Raw genomic sequence first — 24900 nt, 5'->3', positions numbered from 1 at the left:
TATCACCGGGATTAAAAATTTTTAAATTATTTTTCGATATTCGTGTTCCTGGTAGTTTTTAACTCACAAAAGAAAAAAAAATTCCAGATCCATTATTTGCCGAGATAGCATTTCCAAGTTTAAAAATTCATAATTTGTTTATTTATCAATATTAACATTTTAAAGTACGTGAGTACATCTATCAACCCTACTACTTAACACTGTCATTTATACATAGAGATTAAATTTTAGAATCTTTTAAAAAATAATGATTTTCGTAGCGATCTTAACTGAAAACTTTTTGCATGAAGAGTGGTGCAGTAGTACTTTGCAATATCTTTGTTAATAATAGACCAATTTCAATGTTTTTTTTAGTTTATGGTAGCATATAAAAATAGTAACATCTAAATGAGACTTTCAACAATAAATATTCGTCAATTTGTTATAAACATTTTTTTTTCAATTTTGTTTCTCTAGATGTAATAAATAAAAGTTAACACAAGGGATTTAAAAAAAAATAATACTGAATTAGCATTAAAAATTTGTTAAAGACTTTTTTGCACGATTGATCATTTTTGACTGTTTACCGTGACAGACTTTACGTCAGTAGGTGACATTTACTAGCAAATCGACGGTAAGTAATCCAACTCGACGGTAAGTACTCCAACTCGACGGTAAGTAATTGACTTACCGTCGAGTTAAAAAATCTCTTAATTTTAATTTATTTTTTGAAAGAATAAAGAAAACTAACGAATTATTTATTAATATTGAAACTTATGGTACAATTTGTTAAATTATTTAATGAAATCCCACTTGTTTGGGCATACATTAGTAGTATTACTAGTATTGCACAATATTTTTTCATTGCTCCCGTGTAAAAATGCTCGCTTTCTTAGGCCTATAGCCAACATTTTTTCTCTTCAAATACGCGATCAAAGTTGAAAACTTGAAAATATCAATGCCATCATAAAGAAAAACGGTGGATTTAATCATTGAATATTCTGCCCAGAGGCTTCCAGGAGCTTTCAACTGCATATGTCTTTGAACGAAATTTTACCGAACGAAAGCCAATAGAGTCTTTTCTTCGATTCTTAAATTCTTGCCTTCGCACCATTTTTTAAAACTTTGGTAGGTATTTTGATAACGGATTTTGGATTTTTCGGGAATAATTGCGGAACACCCTTCTTTCCAAGCCCGTTCAATTTCTTCAAATTCACTTTCGCTCATATTTTAATTTATAATAATCAAAATTGTACTTAAAATTATTGACAACTAAATAAAAACTCAATTCTCCATTGTTGTTATGCACCCTAGTTACTACCTAACAACCAAAGTATCTATCTTGATAAAATTAATGAAACTAGTCAATATGACGAAAATGTTTAATTTTATAATTTATAATGGTATCAATCGTGCAAAAAACGTTATAAGCATGTCGAACGTTAAGGGTAACCGATCTCAGACAATAATTGGAGTCGTCGCTCCGCTCCTCCTCCAAACAATTGTCTTCGATCGGTATAAAACCCTTACCGTTCTCCATACTTAATATACTATTTTCTTTGTACAATATTAAAATATATATGCATTTTACATTTAATTTTATAATTTTTTTAACAGGTAATACATACACTAAAAATTCTGTATATATTTGTTAATTTACATTCACTTAAATACATTTATTTGTATAGAGGTTGTTCTCCATTTTTTTAATTTACATTTTGTATTCACATTATCTTTTGATAGATTTTGAGATTTTGCCAATGATTTGTACAAAGAAAAAAGTTTTTGTGATTATCTTTGACCAACTTTTATTTATCACAATAGTAGAGAAAATTTTTTTTTATAACTAGTTAATGATTATTTATGGCAATAAGGGTCATGCAGATGCTATTATTTTTATATGCTACCCAAATTAAAAGAAAACATTGAAATTGGCACATTATTAACGGAGATACACATATTAGAAATTACTCCTCCGCCAATTTTCAGACAAAAAGTTTTCATTTAAGGTGCTACGAATATCATCATTTTTCAAAATATTCTACAATTTTTATTATGTGTATAAATTACATTGTTAAGTATTAAGGTTAATAGATATAGTCCTGTATTTTTAAATGTCAATATTGATAAATAAACAAATTATGAATTTTTAAACTGGGGAAAGCTATCTCGGCCAAAAATACTTCTAGAAAATTTTTATTCTTTTGTGGATATGTCAAAAATTACCAAGAATACGAATATCGAAAAATATTTTCAAAATTTTTAATTCCGGCGATGTTATTAAAAAAATAAATTTTAAACAAATTACACCAATTTTCAAACGTCATTTTGGAGGGGTGTTTAATTGAAATTTTGATTTGTCAATACATTTATGTATTGACCCTATGAGACCTTAAAAACTTGTATATTCTATCGGCAACAACCGCGTTTTTGCAATTGAAAAAATGGTAATTTTTTAAAAACAAATTAAATATATCATAAACTACTCAGTATTTATCAACAAATTTTTTTGTCAATCTATAGTGATAACATAGCGCAAGTTTTTCTGCAAAACAAAATATTTTATAGTGTTTATTTATATTGCAAATAATATTTTTTGGAAATTTGTTTTTCAGTTTTGATTTACAATTATTTAAATAAATTAATGGTCAAGTTTAATTTAGTAAGTCTCATATAAAAGACTGTTTCCTTTTCTTTGCAGAAAAAAAATGTAAAATCCTTAATAAAAACAAGAATTACCGCAGCAGGTAAAAAAAGTAAATTACCAATTTTTGCAAAAATTACCAATTTTTAATTATTTAAACAATGATCCCCTCATATGAATCATATACTTTCTTGGAAATATCTTTTGCTTGGACTTAACTTTGATAAAAAATTTATTCCAACCTGTACGGAATTACATTTTGATTTACTTACATGTATTGTAATTTTATTTGATCGGTCTAGCATGATTGGACAAGAAGTAATCCCACTTGATACAAGTTTTGTAATAAAAGTATTATATTAATTATTGTATTTTTAGCTCTAGGCCTTCAGGACATGTTGAGCTTTGTAAATAAATTATACAGATGTTAATTTTATTTTGTTACTTATTTTGAATATATTTTAATTAAATTAAACTTTTGTTCAACTGAGTCTCTTGTCTAATAGAGCTATCCGTCATATCCTCTATTTTAGTTTTTCATGATCATCCCTTACAATAATTAATACATGACTATGCAGTATTTAGGGACGAAACAATAAATTTCCCGTTTTCTATACATTGAACTCCAGCTGTTGAAAACGAGACCTGGGAGTTATTTCCAATTGAATTCCCTTCCTATTTTATGTTCAGAAAATCCTTGTGAATTTTAACTAGAATTCCTTTCAGAACGTAAATGAAACTTAAAAATATTCTGCTCCGTGCTCGGGGTTTTGCCGACTGTTTATTGAGAGTGTATGGAAATTGGCGAAACGAATTGTTCGAAAATAAATTCTTCTCTAAACGGTGCACAGCAGGAAGAGATTAAAATGAAAACGGAAAATTTAATTTACCTTTACTCGATATAAAAAGAGAAAATATCACCAAAAAATATAAAAATATCGGAGCCTACTTGACATAGTCAGTTTTATAAAAGCGAAGTATTTTTGACTTTCTGGATTTTTATATCTACAAAACAGCCAACGTTTGCGGTTAAAATACAGTGCAGATTTTTAATGCTGTATTTTGCCAACCGTTTTTAAAATTTATCTAGAACAAGCACTCAAGCTGTGGAAGAGAAAATGTAATGACATGGAAATCCCTCTCAATGACGAGACAACACTATATTACAGATGAGTCCGCGAATCTTTACCCGTGCGTCATCATTTAAAGCATACGAAATAAGTTGATGGTAAGTCAGAAATTGATATTTACTAAACACAACAGCAAGTGACAGTAAGTAACTTGCTGTTGCGTTTAGTAAATTTCAATTTCCGACTTATCATCGACTTATTTCGATGCTTTAAATGATGACGCACGGGTAAAGATTAGCGGACTCAACTGTACTTTATGTTTCGCTGATGACCAAATTCTGATTGCTCAGGATCATGACGATTCGAGTTACACGATGCTGGAGCTAATGTAATAATATAACAAATGGGGTCACGAAGTCAGCATTAACCCTTAAAAGCCCAACCTTTTTTAGGTTCCATGGACGCCCAAGGGTGGGTAAAAAATGTCCACCTCGAAAATAGCTAATATATTTATTGAGAGTGGTTGAAAATGGATTAAACTTAAGAATCTTATGTTTAATAAACACAGCATCTTCTAAAATATCAATATAAACAATTTACAAACCTTACAACAAAATTACAATGTACATCAAAATTAACATACCAGTAATTCAGATTTGTCGATTCTCCCCATATTCTTTCTTTCAGCCTCCTCATTGGCGGATGATTATGTAGATTATGTAATTATACATCGATAATTATATGGATTATCTTCCTACCAACGAGAAATTATATAGAAACCTTTAGTAACAAGTTTTTCCAAGGGTGTACTTTTTATGCCCATCCATATTTAACTCAAGATGATGCTTTTATTTTCAAAAATATTGGTAGAACCAAATTAACATTCGATAATGGGCTGTCTTTTTAACAATAAATAATTTAAAAAAAATTAAACACGTAATAAATATGTTACAAGGGAATACGCATTAGGTGGACATTTTTTACCCACCCTTGGGCGTTTAAGGGTTAAGAAAACTGAATCCATGTGTATTGGAGCGACAAAACAGTCCATTACATTCGATCATCGGGTAGAAATTAAACACTGTGATGAATACAAGGTTTACAGGTACATAGTGCAAGGTTTTCCAATCTCAATGGGTATAATCTTTATATTATTTGCAGTCACTGTTCCCATGAGTCACCAGTCACATGAGTCACCAGTTTTCACCAATATCGCACTCTCATGCATATTATGTGATATCGTCGCTACTGGAAGTCAAAAAATTAAGAATGTACGTAATTTTCCCCTGGCTGTCATATTCTAAATTTGAAAAAATATATTGGGATAAACCGTAATCGTTCCCCCTCCTAACTGCCAAAGTGTCATGGCCGCCGTCGGGACCTATTGTGCTGACATTTACAATGTTTACATATAGAAAAGTTTGTTTTTTTCTGCTTATAATGCCGTTTTCTAAAGATATTAGTGAACAAAATCGATTTGCTAACAATATTTAATATATTTTAAATGTGCTAAAATTGGATTCAACAGCAAAAGTCGCATAAATAACGAATTTGTTCACCTATTACAAATGGGGTTATGTGGTTGTAACTGTTTATTTTGGGAATAAAATGAAAATGATCAATTAAACGACTGGAAAACTGTAAGTATTACAATTAAAACATGTTTATCCTATCACAAGAGTTCACTTCATTTTAAGAAAGCTAATTATTATTATACAATAGACATTTATAAACTGCCATGTACTTTTAAGGTTACTTTTGATCTGTTACAGTCGGAAAAATGAAAGAATACTCATGAATGAACATATAAAACAGGCTGTATTTTTCTGTCACCGTGTCACAAAGAAAATTGAACAGCGCAAGTGCATGTAATAATAATTATTACATGTACTTGCGCTGGCCAATTTTTTGTATGACACGGTGACAGGAAAATACAGCGTGTTTTATATGTTCGTTCATGGGTATTCTTTCATTTTTCCTACTGTACCTCTGATTAAAGCTTATGATTAAATGTTACCTCTTTATTAATTAGATTTGCCAACAAAAGATGCATGATTAAGGCCAAATGCAATTCCTTTGCTAAAGTCATAAAAAAAGTACCAATACAGTTAAAAAAATTATTTTAAAAAGGTCTCTCAAAAGACATGAAAATATACAACAACTCAAAAAACTAGAGAATGTAAAGAAAGCCAGGTTATTGGAAATGGAATTCCTGTTTAATTGAAAGCCAGTAAACTATCCAAGACTTTTCAGAATCAAATGTGTCAACTTGTAAAAACGATTCTTCTGAAATTTTTAGTAAAAACCAGATTATCCTCAAAAAAAATTCTGTTTAAGTGAGACTCAAAGTCATATTTGTGAATGTGTCATCTTTGAATGAAACAATTTTTTTACCTAAACAATTAAATGTATGGATCTAATTAAAAACAATGCTGAATCAAGTACAGTTACAGAAATACAATCCTTTGAACTTCTAAATGTGATTGTTGAAAGTGTTGAAATAGCTACTGCATAGGGATTCGAAAGGGATAGACTTGTTATGAACGCACTTGATCATGTACTTCTTACTGTTATAAAGTTGAAACAAAACTTATTTTATGCTTTTTTAATCAGTCACTTTTAATTGTGTATCAACTTTACGTGGTACATCGTGCAAAAATTGCTAAAAATGCAAACATTATATTTATTTTCTGTGTTACATTGGATAGTATGATTGAATGTCTTCCTCTTTTAGATAGTGAAGTGAAGAACTTCTTGAAGTTCCAATGATGTTTCAAGATGAGGTAAATCGAAATAATTGTATGTTAGAAGGACAGAGAATATGAAGAAATGTTATTGCTGCATATTTAGTGTAGTGAAATACAAACTTCAAACATTATAATATATTTTTTGATTTCAAACATTTCATATGATTATGAAAGAACATCTTTCTTTTTAAAACAATGAAGAAGTGAAGAACATAATAAAGTTCCAACGAAAATGATTCCAGATGAGGAAAATCGAAATAATGGTTGTATGTTACATGTATAGAGAATACGAAGAAATGTTATTGCTGCAAACTTAGTGTAGTGAATTAAAAACTTATTGTCAAATACAAATCAATTTATTTCATACTTTTATAATATATAGTTATATAATTTTATATGTGTTCAAATAAAAATATTAATAAATAAAATACAATAAACACAAATCATGTATATCTTACAATGAATTACAAAATCAAAAATTAATTACAAAAATATCAAAATAAATCTAAAATATTAAAAAGTTACATATAATTTTTATAGTACCTACATACTTTGGTTGGTACTCTAATAATTTGGAGATCCATTAAAGTTTGTAGATGGAAATTGCAGGTATCTAAAAAATATAATAATATAAAGTAACTCAACAATCTCTTTTTAATTAGGGTAGCAGTTGATAAAGATGACCCTTGCTCGGGAAATCAAATGTATCTAAAAAAAAATTAAGTAACAGCTTTCTAACAAAACAATCTTAGCACTAAACGGAAACAAAGATACTGGTAAGTATTAAAACATTTTTTGAAAAATCTTTCTGAAAGTGAAAATAAAGACTACTCTCTATGGGAACAACTAAAACTGGGCATGCTTTACAAAAAAATGTATCCAGAACAAACTTCTTCTCTATAAGGCAATACTACGACAAGTCTGGATGTACAGGATTTAAATCTGGGGAACTGCCAGTAATACAAATATGCAAAAACTATTAAGATTCTAATCCGAAGTCTTTTATGATGTCCGATGTTTTTAGTACCACTACCAAATATCATGCTAAACTGAAAATTATAGGGTAAAAATCTGTCTGATCACCCAAACTTTTAAAAGCTGGATGCTTATCTGATCTAGTCCAGAGGCTGGTTTCGGTATTGCAGCTATAAAATACTTAAATAGTAAGCATGGAAATTTTTATTATGGTCCGCCTTGAGGCAAACTAGGGCACTAGAGGGTTAAGAAAAGTTACAGATCGCTACACCACTGGGAAGTAGATAGTAGTTACTAATTTGTAAAAAAGTCAGAAATATGGTAATGTAGACTAAATTAATATAAATATGTAAAGAGTTCTCACCCCTGAGTGTAGTTCCCACTGTGTCATTTTTTATATCTGTCATATTGTTATAATGATAACAGATTGCATTAAAGTTAAAATAAAAAAGAATTAAAGAAGTTCATAAAAATATTCTATTTTTGAAAAAATATTTAAGTGCTTAAATACTTTTTTAGATAAAATATACATAAAATTTATTTTTTCTACAACCGTGTTAAAAATGCAACTTTCAGCACTCTATACAAGCGTTAAAAACGCTACCTTAAGGCACTAGTGCTTTAAAAATTTTATGGCACTGCAGTTCGTATTGACTGTATAGGCAATTTTGATGTAATGTCAAAAAAATATAAAAATGGAATGTCAGTTCAAGTAATAGTTATTTATGATATAAGTGTTAAAAGTACACGTTTAAGGCACGCATGTGAAAGTTTGCAGAATGAGCGATAGCGAGTTCTGCAATTCACATGAGTGCCTTAAAAATGTACTTTTTAACACGCATATCATACAATATTTTTTCTACAAACGTAATTACAGGACAATATCTACAAAAACTTTTACTTGAACTTGACTGACATTCCATTTTTATATTTTTGTGACATTACATCAAAATTGTCTATACGGTCAATACGAATTGCAGTGCCATAAAAATTTTAAAGCACTTGTGCCTTAAAGTAGCATTTTTAATGCTCTTATGGAGTGCTAAAAATTGAATTTTTAACACGGCTGTAGAAAAAAGTTTTTGTAGATATTATTCTGTAATTACGTTTGCAGAAAAAATATTGTATGATATGTGTGTTAAAAAGTACATTTTTAAGGCACTCATGTGAATTGCAGACTTTCACATGCGTGCCTTAAATGTGTACTTTTAACACTTATATCATAAATAACTATTAAAAAACTAACAGAAAATAGTAAAAATATTTGATTGAGCATAAGTAAAAAAGTCACTCTCTCAACCAATAAACATTTGTGATTAAAATTAATATACTTAATTGATTATAATATGAATGTGTTCTTGTAGAGTTTCATATAATAATTTCCATTTGACTAAAGAGACACAAGCTGGAATACTTAGGTCAATAGTACTTAGGTATGAAACACCCTAAAAAATATGAACTTTTGCATTTGATAATTCAGAGAAAGATCCAAGGTAAATGTGGTTCTGGTAGAATCTCACAATCATACCTGAACAATCTAAGACCATAGTATGGAAAATCGACTCCATCATCATTAGTTAGAGCTGCTGTCAATAAAGCCACAATAGCGAATATGGTAGCCAATATGATATCCAACAATTGATAACAGTCATGGAACTAAAAAATGTATTATTTCAAAGTGTTTATGGGATAAAATTAGTAAGAGTGACATGATACCTAACAAAAATTTGATTCAGAAGATTTAACATAAAACTTGTAATTCTCTTATACTAAACTCACAATAAAGATGCACCAGAAATAAACAACCCAAGACATGTTGAATGATACAAATAGCACTCCCGAATCATGATTTACAATGTATAAACTTTGTAAATCATGATTTGTGAGTGCTCCTCATAACATTCATCATGTCTTGTGTTTGTTTCTTTCTAGTGCATCTTTATTGTGATTTTAGTATTATAATTATATACAGTGTGTCCACGGTTGGGGTGCCCAAGAGGAAAAACTTTTTTATTTTCAATTTTAGCGAAAAATGTCATTATTGATAAAAAGTTTTGCTTGTTCTAAAACCCCATAAAACGAAATAAAATTCAAGTTTTTTAAATCCTGCTTAATTTTGTAGCCAATTTTATGTAAATCCCTATTTTATGTAAATTTTTGCACTAAGTTTGAAATCTTAACAATAATCTAGTGTTGCCAAGCCACAATGTAGCTTAGTAACTATCAACTTCGATAAATCATTTGCGAATTGTCAATTTTTTTGACAATGTTAAGCTATCAATAAAGAATTTATCTTGTGATAAATTTCATTATTAAAATTGTTGTATTAATAATTATTTAATTAATAAATAATTGGATGATTCAAGGAGAACGACAAAGTCTGGCTTCGTAATCCAGAGAAGTGAAAGGGTTGTTCTCCCAAGTTATTATTGTTACAATTTCGAACTTAGTGCAAAAATTTATAGGGATTTACATAAAATTGGCTATAAAAATAAGCAGGATTTGAAAAACTTGAATTTTAGTTCATTTTATGGGGTTTTAGAACAAGCAAAAGTTTTTATCAAGAATGACATTTTTCGCTAAAATTGAAAATAAAAAAGTTTTTCCTCTTGGGCACCCCATCCGTAGACACACGGTATTACTATTTTTATAATAAAAAGATTATAATTTATAAAATGTGATGCTGTATATGATTTCAAATATTAATCTTTTCTATTACCATACAAAAAAAATATTGCCTTTACTCAAAAACATTTTATTTATCATAAAATTTTTAAAGATATATTTAAAAAGTTCATAAATATTAATATTAATTTATACAAAAACATTAAATATTTTAGTTTTACTGGTTTATGGCTGTAAGGTGTCTCTGAATATTTTTCACTCTTTTATAAGATGTTTCGAAAATTGAAATATCTCTGAAAGTTTTTAATATTTAAAATCAGTTTTCATAAATTTATCATCGGTTAATATTAGAGATCTTAAGTTCACAGTGGCACAAACAACTGAAAATATCTTCTGCAAGTGGAAGAAGACTAACATACATTTTACATACAATAATTGTTTTTATTTATTTGGTTGGATCTATCTATGTGTACTCAAGCTTTAGCTATCTTCATTGTAAGAATTTTAAGTTTAGCGTGATATTTGGTAGTGGTACTAAAAAAATCGGACATCATGAAAGACTTTGGATTGGAATCTTTGTAGTCTTTGCATATTATGTGTTACTGGCAGTTCCCCAGAATTAAATCCTGTACATCCAGACTTGTAGTAGTATTGCCTTATAGAGAAGAAGTTTGTTCTGGATACATTTTTTTGTAAAGCATACCCAGTTTTAGTTGTTCCCATAGAGAGTAGTCTTTATTTTCACTTTCAGAAAGATTTTTCAAAAAATGTTTTAATACTTACCAGTATCTTTGTTTCCGTTTAGTGCTAAGATTGTTTTGTTAGAAAGCTGTTACTTAATTTTTTTTAGATACATTTGATTTCCCGAGCAAGGGTCATTCATCTTTATCAACTGCAACCCTAATTGAAAAGAGATTGTTGAGTTACTTTATATATTTTTTAGATACCTGCAATTTCCATCTACAAACTTTAATGGATTTCCAAATTATTAGAGTACCAACCAAAGTATGTAGGTACTATAAAAATTATGGGTTACTTTTTAATATTTTAGATTTATTTTGATATTTTTGTAATTAATTTTTGATTTTGTAATTCATTGTAAGATATACATGATTTGTGTTTATTGTATTTTATTTATTAATATTTTTATTTGAACACATATAAAATTGTACCACTATATATTATAAAAGTATGAAATAAATTGATTTGTATTTGACAATAAGTTTTTAATTCACTACACTAAGTTTGCAGCAATAACATTTCTTCGTATTCTCTATACACGTAACATACAACCATTATTTCGATTTTCCTCATCTGGAATCATTTTCGTTGGAACTTTATTATGTTCTTCACTTCTTCATTGTTTTAAAGAGGAAGATGTTCTTTCATAATCATATGAAATGTTTGAAATAAAAAAATATATTATAATGTTTGAAGTTTGTATTTCACTACACTAAGTATGCAGCAATAACATTTCTTCGTATTCTCTGTCCTTCTAACATACAACCATTATTTCGATTTATCTCATCTTGAAACATCATTGGAACTTCAAGATGTTCTTCACTTCACTATCTAAAAGAGGAAGACATTCAATCATAGTATCCAATGTAACACAGAAAATAAATATAATGTTTGCATTTTAGCAATTTTTGCACGATCTACCACGTAAAGTTGATACACAATTAAAAGTGACTGATAAGAAAGCATAAAATAAGTTTTGTTTCAACTTTATAACAGTAAGAAGTACATGATCAAGTGCGTTCATAACAAGTCTATCCCTTTCGAATCCCTATGCAGTAGCTATCTCGACACTTTTAACAATCACATTTAGAAGTTCAAAGGATTGTATTTCTACTGTACTTGATTCAGCATTGTTTTTAATTAGATCCAAACATTTATTTGTTTAGGTAAAAAATTTGTTTCATTCAAAGATGACACATTCACAAAATTATATTTATATATATGACTTTGAGTTTCACTTAAAACAGAATTTTTCTTGAGGATAATCTGGTTTTTACTAAAAATGTCAGAAGAATCGTTTTACAAGTTGACACATTTGATTCTGAAAAGTCTTGGATAGTTTACTGGCTTTCAATTAAACAGGAATTCCATTTCCAATAACCTGGCTTTCTTTACATTCTCTAGTTTTTTGAGTTGTTGTATAATTTTCATGTCTTTTGAGAGACCTTTTTAAAATAATTTTTTTAACTGTATTTGTACTTTTTTTATGACTTTAGCAAAGGAATTGCATTTGGCCTTAATCACGCATCTTTTGTTGGCAAATCTAATTAATAAAGAGGTAACATTTAATCATAAGCTTTGAAAACAGATCAAAAGTAACCTTAAAAGTACATGGCAGTTTATAAATGTCTATTGTATAATAATAATTAGCTTTCTTAAAATGAAGTGAACTCTTGTGATAGGATAAACATGTTTTAATTGTAATACTTACAGTTTTCCAGTCGTTTAATTGATCATTTTCATTTTATTCCCAAAATAAACAGTTACAACCACATAACCCCATTTGTAATAGGTAAACAAATTCGTCATTTATATGTTATTTATGCGACTTTTGCTGTTGAATCCAATTTTAGCACATTTAAAATATATTAAATATTGTTAGCAAATCGATTTTGTTCACTAATATCTTTAGAAAACGGCATTATAAGCAGAAAAAAACAAACTTTTCTATATGTAAACATTGTAAATGTCAGCACAATAGGTCCCGACGGCGGCCATGACACTTTGGCAGTTAGGAAGGGGTACGATTACGGTTTATCCCAATAGGGAGTAATCAGATTTTTTTGACATGCCATTCCTATTACAGCGAGCATTTTATTGGCTACAAGTAGTGACGATTATATATGACGTCATTATTATATTTGGTCAGATGGTAAATGGTAACTGACGTCTGTCATAATATTGTAAGCTAAAAATATAATGTAAAATTATTGTTTTCAAATTATACTTTTTTATTTAGTTTTTATTTTAACAACAGTTAGATTTTATTTTTGTCACCAACTTCACTTTCCCTACCCTATCCTTGATTGGTTTGGTTGTATGGTAGGTTTAATTAGGGGTCAACTTTAAGAAATGTTGCTGGCTAAATGGGCACAGCTCACAAAGACCACAAAAGAAAAAGAAGAACAAACAAACTTACAAAAACTTATATCAGACCCACGGTTATTAGACTTTATTACGGTTGTCTTGTCCGACGGTGGTGGGTAGATTTATATTTTTGACTTTACGTCACAAGAGTTTACATTCCCATATTTTTAAATTATTTTCGATCATTGAATGTGTGTTATTGTGTATATATGTGTATTATTTGTGTTATTATGAAATAATAAGAAAAATAGTACACATTTTATCTTATACCGGGTGGCGAATCGTAAAAAGGGCCATAGGAAACTCAATGTAAAGTTCTGAATTGTTGAATTCCTGCTTCCCTAATTATTCTACATCAAAAGTCATGAGAGAATACTGGTAGAGAATTAAAATCTGTATTAAAATCAAAAGTTAAAATTGTTCTACGATTTAAATGCATTCCAAAATTTTGAAAAAATGATACATTTGCCACAATAGGTATGCGTGTAAAAGTAAGGCTACACGTTACTATTTAACTGACAGTGCTCACACCATTGTCTGAATAAAAAAATCTTTATTATTAATCCTTTCTCCGCAACTGAGGGTATCTTATCAACTGTATTGTTTTTAAACAATAGATGATAAAATAAAAATATTGACAGTTCAAAAATGTGAACATTATTGCATTGTGTGTGGCCTAAGTTTGGGCTGAAAACTAAAATGTATTACATTTTTACAAAATTTTGGAATATGTTTAATTACGTAGACCAATTTTAACAGTTATTTCCAATACAGATTTCAATCCTCTACAAATAGTTTCTAATGTCTTTTGATGTACAATAATTATTAGGGAAGCTGGAATTCAACAGTTCAGAATTTTGAGTTAATGCAAAATTTTGACGCATGTCAAAATTCTCAATGTGTTTTAATTGTATTCATTTTTTTCGAATCCTGAGAAAACTAATAAATATTTTTGAAAAATTTAAACTCAGAATGAAAGTCTACATTATTACCAAGGGCTGAAAGTCCCTGAAAACTTCTATAATGTTTATTTTAATGAGTTACAAGGCTGAAAATAAAAGAGAAGTGTGATATTTAATTGCAAATATTTCATTCAATAGAATCTGCTTGTTTATTCTAAGGGGCTTTCCCCCTCAGTAATAATGTAATCTTGCATCCTGCGTTTAAATTTTTCTAAAATACTTGGTTTTCTCAGGATTCGAAAAAAATCATATTATGATTCAAATGACAGTAAACTTTTGTGACGTAATCTCACCCTTAATGTTCATTGGTTAGTCGATTTAGGCAACCGTAGTAATGTCTAAGAACCGTGTATCAGACCATATCGGACAATGTCAGTTTGACACTTATAGTTTCACACTCTTAAAGACAAAGAGAAACAGTGTAGGCTGTAGCAGCTTTGGTAAATAAATATGTGTTTTTTATTTGGCAACAGCGCTGTCCTGCTAAACTTGACGGTAGCGAAAAACTAATATTTTTCTAAGGTTTCAATCAAAACAGCTTCAGAAATACTGACATAGGCAATATTCGTATGAATGGGAAAGAACGTTTGAACTTCAGCAAAATTCGTTTAGCGAAATTGGAGCGAAATAAAATAATATTGGCGCATGTGTGAATTGTCAGGCGGTAGATTTTACCGTCTACTACTAGATGACACCAAAAAACAATTTTCGCAAAAAATGGACTTAGAAATTTGCTTATTAGACCGACGAATATGAGGATACATTTTTGTTAAATTTGTTTGCCGTTAAGTTTGTACGGTGGGTTATTTTTTGGCTTTAAGGTAAAACCCACACAGCCAGATACAAATTTTGACCGTACGATGGGTTATAATGTCATTAAATCTATTACATGGATTCCTAATGGTTTGACTTCTAGTTTTTAGTTTTATAACTCAGAATTTTGATTTCACTAAAGTTACACTGAAAAAAAATATTGTACATAGTACCAATGAACGCCAATCATTGACTTTTTTTACATTGATCCAATGAAAATTTCGTTAATATTATAAACGCGTAGTCATTAAGTAATGACCATATCCATTATTACAATGTAATTCTATTCATTAAAAAATAATGAATAGAATCATTAATCCAATGAATCGTTTTATCTATCCAATGACTTTTTTCATAATACTAATAATTTTTTCATTGTATAAATGAAACTATACATCAGGATTATGCGATTAAACTAATGAATATAAAACGTTGAACTAATGTACAGTGTTCTTTAAATTACGAACTCGTTTATTGAATCAATGTTTTCGTAACATTAAATCAATGTTTTCGACTTTGATTAATAACTCGATACATTATTTTGATGTAACGCAATCATTGTATAAATGTAATATACCTGAATCAATGATCAATACATTGTAGCAATAATCTTCTACATAAACCGATACATTTCTTAAAACTCTATAAGTGTTTTTATTGGTGTAAAAAAATCACGTGACACAGTTGCAGCCTCCTAGCAGACAGTCACCCTGCAGACTCTGAGGAGCGGTGTTTGGCACTAGTGATTTGGTTGATTTTTCTAAGGTATGTATTTACATATATTTTTAACTATTTATAAATTATTTTGTTGGATTTCTATAAAAAAAGTTGTACTTCTATTTCCACTTTTGCAGATTGATATGGACTTTGGAGTGGCATTTGGAAATGGAAATGGACTTATTGATGGATGAGACAGCAATTTCAAAATAATTATCTCCTTTCTTCGGTGTGAAAGTCATATCAAGGATCAAACAAATAAATTTTTATTTGAAAAGATTACCCATGAAGACATTACGGAATGTAAGTAGCTGTTTCATTATTCAATCCTGCATCATCATTCTCTTTGCCTTATCCCTATGCGGGGTCGGCTTCCCTAATTGCATTTCTCCACACAATTCTATCTTGGGCCATATCAATGTTAATCCCCTTTACCAACATGTCCTGCCTTATCGTCTCCCCCCAGGTCTTCTTTGGTCTTCCTCTCCTACTCCTTCCAGGAATCTGCACTTCAGCTATTCTTCGTATTGGGTGGTTAACGTCTCGACGTTGAACATGACCAAACCATCTTAACCTATGCTCTCTCATTTTGGCATCAATTGGTGCCACACCTAGACTTCCCCTAATATACTCATTTCTAATTTTATCCTTCTTTGTCACTCCACTCATCCATCTAAGCATTCTCATTTCCGCCACATGCATTCGCTGTTCCTCTTTCTTTTTCACTGCCCAACATTCAGTTCCGTACATCATAGCTGGTCTTATGGCTGTTTTATAGAATTTTCCCTTCAGCTTCATTGGAATTTTTCTGTCACACAACACACCACTCGCTTCTTTCCACTTCATCCATCCAGCCCTAATTCTACTGCATGCATCTCCATCTATTTCTCCATTACTCTGTAATACCGATCCTAGGTACTTAAAACTATTGCTTTTTACAATCATTTCACCATCCAAAGATACCATTTTATTTGTAGTAGCTCCATCTTTAAATGAACATTCCAAATACTCTGTTTTTGTCCTACTAAGTTTTAAACCTTTTTCCTCCAGAGCTTGTCTCCACTGTTCCAGTTTTTGTTCTAAGTCTCTTTCACTATTTCCTACTAACACGACATCATCAGCATACATTAAGCACCATGGAATGTTACCCTGTATTTTCGCTGTTATCTGGTCCAAAACTAATGAGAATAAATACGGACTAAGCACAGAACCTTGATGCAATCCTACTTTCACATGAAATTTATCAGTCTCTCCCACACCTGTCCTAACACTAGTCGTTACTCCCTCATACATATCCCTCACAATCTTTACATATTCACCAGGGACTCCTTTCTTATTGAGTGCCCACCACAGAATCTCTCGAGGAACTCTATCATATGCTTTCTCAAGATCAATGAATACCATATGAGCGTTTGTTTCTTTACTCCTGTATTTTTCCATCAACTGCCTTATAGTGAAAATTGCATCTGTTGTTGATCTACCCTGCATAAAGCCAAATTGATTCTCGGATATTTCGGTCTCTTCACGTATCCGTCTATCAATTACTCTTTCCCATATTTTCATGGTGTGGCTAAGCAGTTTTATAGCCCTGTAGTTTGTGCATTGTTGTATATCTCCCTTGTTTTTGTAAACAGGTACCAGTATACTGCTTCTCCATTCGTCTGGCATTTGTCCAACTTCCATAATTCTATTAAATAGACCTGCTAGCCACCTTGTTCCTGTCTCTCCCAATGCTCTCCATACTTCCCCAGGAATATCATCTGGTCCTACCGCTTTTCCTTTCTTTATTTTTTGAAGCGCTTGAGCCACTTCCTCATTGGTTATTTTGGTGACCATTGCTGCTACTGTCTCCGTTGACTCTACAGGCTGTCTGTCAAATTCTTCATTTAATAAGCTGTCAAAGTACTTTCTCCATCTCTTTTTGACATCCCTTTCGTGAACTAGTATTTTATTATTTTCATCTCGGATACATCTAATCTGATTAAAATCTTTTGCTTTCTTTGCTCTCTGTTTGGCTATTTTATATATCTTCGTTTCGCCTTCACTGGTATCAAGTTGATCGTATAGGTTTGAATACGCTTCTGCTTTAGCTTTTGCTACTGCTACTTTCGCTTCCTTTTTGGCGACCATATAGTTTTGAAGATCTATGTCCGATCTGGTTTCTTGCCACTTTTTATATAATTTTCTCTTCTCTTTTATTTTTCCTTGTACTTCATTTGACCACCACCAAGTCTCTTTATCTTCAAACTTCTTTCCTGACGTTTTCCCAAGTATTTCAATAGCCGTCTCTCTAATAATATTGGCCATTTTTCTCCAAATTGTGTTAGGGCTTCCTTTCATGTTCCAACATATTTTTTCTACTATTCTTTCCCTGAATAGACCTTCCTTCTCATCTTTTAGCATCCACCACTTGATTTTTTGTGGTCCTCTCCGATATTTTTGTTTAGTTTCGCTTTTTACTTCGATGTCCAGAACAAGCAGCTTATGTTGTTGGCTTACTGTCTCACTAACTATTACCTTGCAGTCCTTGCATTCACGTATGTCTTCTTTCCTTATCATGAAGTAGTCTATTTGGGATTGATGTTGTCCACTTTTGTAGGTAATAAGTTGAGTTTCTCTCTTTTTAAAGAATGTGTTAACAATCGCCATATCCAATGCTGTTGCTAATTCTAGCATGTCATCTCCAGCTTCATTTCTAGTTCCAAAGCCTAATCCCCCATGTATTGTTTCATATCCTGTCTTGGCTTGGCCCACATGTGCATTGAAATCACCTCCTATTATAACTTTCTCCTCCGCTGGAATATCACTCAGTATGTCTCCCAATTGATCATAGAAAGCTCTTCTTTCATTCTCACCCAGACCTGTTTGAGGAGCATACACACACACAACATTCAATACCTCTTTATCAATTACAAATTTCACTGACATCATTCTATCACTCGTTCTTACAACTTCTACTACGTTATCTTTCATTTCACTATCAGCAATTATACCAACTCCATTTCTAGTGTTACTACTCCCTACATACCACAATTTATATCCATCACCTAGTTCTTTCGCCCTTTGTCCTTTCCACCTAGTTTCTTGAATACAAGCAATTTGAACTCTTCTTCGTTTGAGCGCATCCACTAACTCCAGACTCTTACCTGTAAGACTACCAAGATTCCAAGACCCTATCCTGATTTTTCTAACCTGTAATGGTGTTCCCCCTGAGATAGTCCTCACCCGGAGATCCGAATGGAGGCTCATTTTACTTCCGGAACATTTTACCTCAGGAGATGCCATCATTTCAGTATAAGTTTTTATTTCGTTTGGAGAAGGTCTTTTCATTATTATGGCCTGAAAAGATTTTTGGATATTTGATGCCTGAATGCCTTTTCTATCAGCACCATACCCTGCCCTGTCCTGCACGTTTAGCCAATACACCACCAATGCAACCAAAGTGCAGTATTACCCCACACCCGCCTGCATTTTTCTGTATAGGCCAGGATCCCTACTGTAAGGACTGCCCTATAAGCCAATGTATTGTTGCCCGTATCCCGCCACTAGGAGGCACGTACTTCATTCGGGATACAATTATTCAATCCTGCATATCTAGTATTAATTAATTTTTAATCTCTGTAAATTTTTTCAAAAGCTAATTCGACACATAGGTAAAAGAAAATAGGAACCATTTGAAAATATTTCTAAATGGTATAATCTTATAAAAGATTTTAGTAAATTAAATCTTTAGGTGATAAAACCGTAAATAATTGAAAAATATTATTAACTCTTGCAGTCGGTAGTATCTATCAAAGTAAAAATAAACATCTCAACATCTAGCAATTTTTTTCAGGATAAATTAAAATATTTCTATAAAAAAGTGATACCCAAAAATACAACTATATTCACTATTTAGATTTATTTTTTTATAATAATTATTAATATAAATTGTAGATGGCTAACATGCAGTTCTTCTTTGGGTTCTACATCGATATTTTGTACGAACTAATAAAATGGTAAAAAAAGATCTTAATGGACAACCAAATATATAATAAAATATACCATCAGAGATTTCCAGTAATCATTCTTACATCGGGAAGACCCAGCAAGAAGTCGAAGATCATATTAGATTTTTGAAATCAATGAAAAATGACATTCAACCATTTGTTTTTTGTATGAGTGGTGATAATTAATCCCAGAGAGATGTTGTATTTATGGAGATGTTATTGTAGATGTATTTATTTTCACGATATCAGGTATACATTTTTTATATAATATAAGTATATATATATTTATATATATATATATATATATATATATATATATATATATATATATATATATATATATATATAAAATCTTGTTAATTTTGAGGTTGCAGTCATAAATTTCAGGGGGCAGGATAAGTAAAACTCTTAGTTATTATCAAGCTTTCGCAAAATTTATTTGCTTCTTCAAGATTTATTTGCATTGTAGAAGATTAGAAATTAGATTAAGAATTTTATATATTTTTTTGTTATGTACGCCAAAAATTTAATGGATTAACCTCACGTTGTAAGTTTTTTATGCTTTTATGTACAATATTTTTTATCGTCTTAATTTCATTGTATTTACTAAAACTTTTTTAGCATATCTTGAAGAAGCAAATAAATTTTGCGAAAGCTTGATAATAACTAAGAGTTTTACTTATCCTGCCCCCTGAAATTTATGACTGCAACCTCAAAATTAACAAGATTTTACATAGTGTCAGTCAATATTACCTAACTGCTTTATATATATACATATATATATATATATATATATATATATATATATATATATATATATATATATATATATATATATATATGAAAGAACGGCAATTGCATTTTATTACACTTCGACCACCACCGGTATTCTACACGACGTGTTTCGCAGGTTATGTCAACCGCTCGTCAGGAACACCTAGGTGAAATGGTCGAAGAGGAATAAAATGCATGGGGCCTTCCTGGTAATAATAAAATACCAGACTTCAGTACACTAGGTACGAGATCTATATGAAATAAACGAAAGGATTTCTCTGGTGTACAGAAGAAATCCTTTCCGTAGCGGCCGTGGCCATGTGAATTCAAAGTCTTGATAAAAGACTATGAAACGACAACAGATACCTCTTTGTATCACAGATTTGTCTACAAAGCCACGTTATTCGCTACGCATTCCTCAATAACGGAGAAACCGTGATAATATGAAAGAACGGCAATTGCATTTTATTACACTTCGACCACCACCGGTATTCTACACGACGTGTTTCGCAGGTTATGTCAACCGCTCGTCAGGAACACCTAGGTGAAATGGTCGAAGAGGAATAAAATGCATGGGGCCTTCCTGGTAATAATAAAATACCAGACTTCAGTACACTAGGTACGACATCTATATGAAATAAACGAAAGGATTTCTCTGGTGTACAGAAGAAATCCTTTCCGTAGCGGCCGTGGCCATGTGAATCTGTGATACAAAGAGGTATCTGTTGTCGTTTCATAGTCTTTTATCAAGACTTTGAATTCACATGGCCACGGCCGCTACGGAAAGGATTTCTTCTGTACACCAGAGAAATCCTTTCGTTTATTTCATATATATATATATATATATATATATATATATATATATATATATATATATATATTTATATATTTTATAAGATGAATCAATTTCTGTTATATTTAGATCGGCAAAAAATCGTTGCTTCAACTTATATTTGTAATATTTATGTAGATATTAAGTCGTCATTTTGTTTACTTAATAACTATTTGTATGTAATATACAAATATACATGAAGATGACATTCACTGAAACAAAAAAGTACGTAAATATAATAAAAAAAACATTGATTCAAAAACGGGGAGCATTAATTTTCGTCCAAAGATCAGTATCGTTGGTCCAATGTAAGTAGATACATTAACTAATGCTCAAAAACATTAACTTCTATGAATTAGTACGTTCATTCAATGTACTTTCTAGTTAAGAATTAATGTACCGATCCATTGATTCAATGTACCGATACATTGATTCAATGTACCAATAAATTGATTCTTAACTAGAAAGTACATTGAATGAACTTACTAATTCATAGAAGTTAATGTTTTTGAGCATTAGTTAATATATCTACTTACATTGGACCAATGATACTGATCTTTGGACGAAAATTAATGCTCCCCGTTTTTGAATCAATGTTTTTTTCATTATATTTACGTACTTTTTTGGTTCAGTGTAGATCTGTGTTAGTTACCTACTTGCATAATACTGCATATTTGTTTTCTTGTAGAATGGACCGTGAAAGTGTGACGTCAAAATGGTTTCAAAACAAAAAGATCGTTTGACGTCTGTCAACTGATTATATACGTGGTGTGTGTAAAAATTTGTAATTTTATTTTGTTTAAAAATCATCTGAGCATTTTTTATAAAGACACAATCCTTGTTAGTCATGTCAATCACATTTCTTTTAATTTTATATATGTCCCTACACAAAATCAAGAATTTACAAACTACATAGTACTTGCTGCGTAAGAAACTTAAAAAACTTGCAAGTTCTCCTCTATGAGCATTGATTAGAATCGGGTACTCAATACATTACCATTTTGTAAAAATTAAATAACCTACAAGCAATATATTCCAAATATAAAAACCATATCGAAAATAAAAATTGTCAAACACCACATGTGAATTTTTGACAGATGTTTGTTGTGTTTGGAAACCTTTTCAGAGTAGCTAACATTGATTTGACGTCACGACTATCACGGTCTATTCCGACAGGAATCTTCTTTGGCGGTAGTGGTGCGCTCAATATTTATTGACACTTTTTCGCTTATTATGCTACTGTGAGTACCTACTTATTTTCAATTATTATAACTTTACTGAACGTAGGTCAGATAAGGTAGTCTGCATAAAATAAGGCTATAAGCTCTGTGACATAAAATCTGAACCCGCGAAAGAAAAAGCACTTATGAAGGCTATTAACTTATTCCATAAACATAGCACTCTAGGTAATTGAAATGACTCAATTCTTCTAGTGGAAGGTCGTCAAATATGTACGAGAATCTACTAGTTTTGTTTTTATTTTCGGCTTTAGCCCAGTAAATATAGGTTTTGTAGTGTAATTTTCTGCGTGACGACTGATTTGCTTGAAAATTTGGATTTAGGTTTTACTTACACTTTAAAGTTAGACTTGATTACTTTTGCCGTTGTTTACTATTACTTGAGGGGTGAAAGTCGCCCTTTCTTTGGTGGGTGAAAAAACGTACAGTTAAAATAAGTCTGGAAATGGATAAACTGACTAATTCTAAGCAACTATTGTTGTAAGCAACTTTTTTTATTGAGTTTTATAACTCAACAACTCAACTTTTATAATATGTCAATATAGTCCATTCTTTGACGGTTTTTGCGGTAAATTTTTAAAAGAACCACTTGGATTGACTAGAAATTTGGCATACATATAGATAATATGTCAAAGAAAAAAGTGATATTGTGCCGATGTGTGCTTTTGCTCTGGGGGTGGGTACCACCCCTTCTCGGGGGTGGAAATATGTAACCTCAAAATAACCTCGGAAATTAATAGATATTTCAATTCTAAGTAAAAAATCTTATATACGACTTTTTCGGTAAATTGATATTTAGCAAGTTATTCACGATCGAAATTGATGATTTCCTATATGAAAAATGCATGTTTTTGGGTGGATTTTCAAAAATATCCCTAAAATTATGCATTTTTACGAAAAAGTCATTATAATCAAAAAGAAACCTATTAAATGAGTGAATGGAGTGGTGTTTTTTTAAATTATTATAGCAATAACACAACCTAAGTTACAGCCTACTTAAAATCGGGGTTTTTTCGAATTAACCTTGAATCAAACATTTTATCATTAAATAACGCAAGAAATAGAGATTTTTAGAAAAAAATTATGGAGACATCTTTTAAATATTTTACTGGTGCCTTTAAAAGGTGCTATGATAAAAGTCATTTGGATAAAAAATGGCTGAGTTATTACAAAAACAAAACGATTATGTCGTTGAAAAATCAAAAGAGTAATTACTTAAATTGGTGAATTTTCCACAAAAATAAAAATTAACATTATTCCATACACAATTAGGTTTATTTATAGCCTGACTACGCGTTCTGAGATTTTAACCAGTTTAAATTGCTTAGGTTTGAAAAAAATTTAAATTTAGTATTAAATTATTTTTTAATATTTTATAAATGTTTTCCATTTTTCCAAAATTATTTTAAAACTAAAATAAATCTGAAAAATATATATCAATACTAAAATGTAGTCTTTTTTATACTAAAGCTTATTCAGTTTTTTCAATGTCTCTATGGTAAACACTGAGTGAGATATTTATATTTTAAATTTGCACGTAAGTGTGAGAAGCAGTTTTCTAAGCCCTTTGAATCGCATGTTTTAAAAATCAAAGACATCCAGAAAGTTCAGCTTCTGTTTGCTAATAGCACTTACAATTTCCCACAAAATAAGCTTTGGAACAATGAAATATCTTGAAAATTACAGAAGTTATCGTTAAAAAACCACATTGAAACTTATGTCGAATACTTTTTAAGCGTTGATATAAGTATTTTTTTTTTCATGAAAAAGGCGCATCGAGTGAAAAAAAGAGAAGATATATTTTCTGTCATAAATTAAATAAGTAACTCAAAAATGCTTTTTAATTTGAAATACCTCAGTGGCGTACTATTTTTTTTAATTCAGAGTAGTACCCGTATGCGCGCCAATGATGAATATAAAATTCTTAATATTAAGCCTGTCAATAAATGCCTAATAACTACCTCTTAAAACCCACCAAATTTCATTTGCATATATCAACCGGTTTTAGAGCAATCATTAAATCTTCACTTTGTAAGAGAAATCTCAACACCCCGTATCTTGGAACTTCATTAGCTACGACACTGGTTCTACTAGGTCTCCAAACTTCATACATACACAAATTTTTTCAGTTTTTATAATCTATATTTCTGCTCGGAATATTTTTTCGATAAAATTCTTACTTTTTGAGTTGTTTGCGAAAAACCGTCTAACAACGTGGTTCTTTTGTTGAAAAATGAACATATTCACTCGCAAATAACTCGAAAAGTATTGACTTAGTGAAAAAACTTTATAGAACAAAAGTTGCTTAGAATTAGTCAGTTTATCCATTTTCGGACTTATTTTGGACATATATTTTTCACCCCCGATAAGGGGTGAAACTCACCCCCAGGGCAAAAGTACATATCGGTACTATATCACTTTTTTTCC

At 30.5% G+C, this 24900-nt stretch overlaps 1 protein-coding gene and 1 long non-coding RNA gene across 3 annotated transcripts in view; both read right to left on the bottom strand.

The window, feature by feature from the left end:
• The window catches only part of LOC114349529 (glutamate receptor ionotropic, kainate 2), a 599640-nt gene that overhangs the window by 176003 nt on the left and 398737 nt on the right, over nucleotides 1-24900 (bottom strand). The gene's annotated exons all lie outside the window — the stretch shown is intronic.
• Nucleotides 11154-12857, bottom strand: LOC126879832 (uncharacterized). The gene is made up of 2 exons (XR_007696302.1): nucleotides 12493-12857; nucleotides 11154-11612 (listed from the first exon to the last, which is right to left on the bottom strand). It is a non-coding gene; the product is annotated as an uncharacterized LOC126879832 (long non-coding RNA).

This window comes from Diabrotica virgifera, chromosome 1, assembly GCF_917563875.1.
Source record: "Diabrotica virgifera virgifera chromosome 1, PGI_DIABVI_V3a".
Taxonomy (NCBI): Eukaryota; Metazoa; Arthropoda; class Insecta; order Coleoptera; family Chrysomelidae; genus Diabrotica; species Diabrotica virgifera.
Note: the sequence above shows the minus strand (reverse complement) of the source record. Positions and strands in the feature narration are given on the sequence as shown.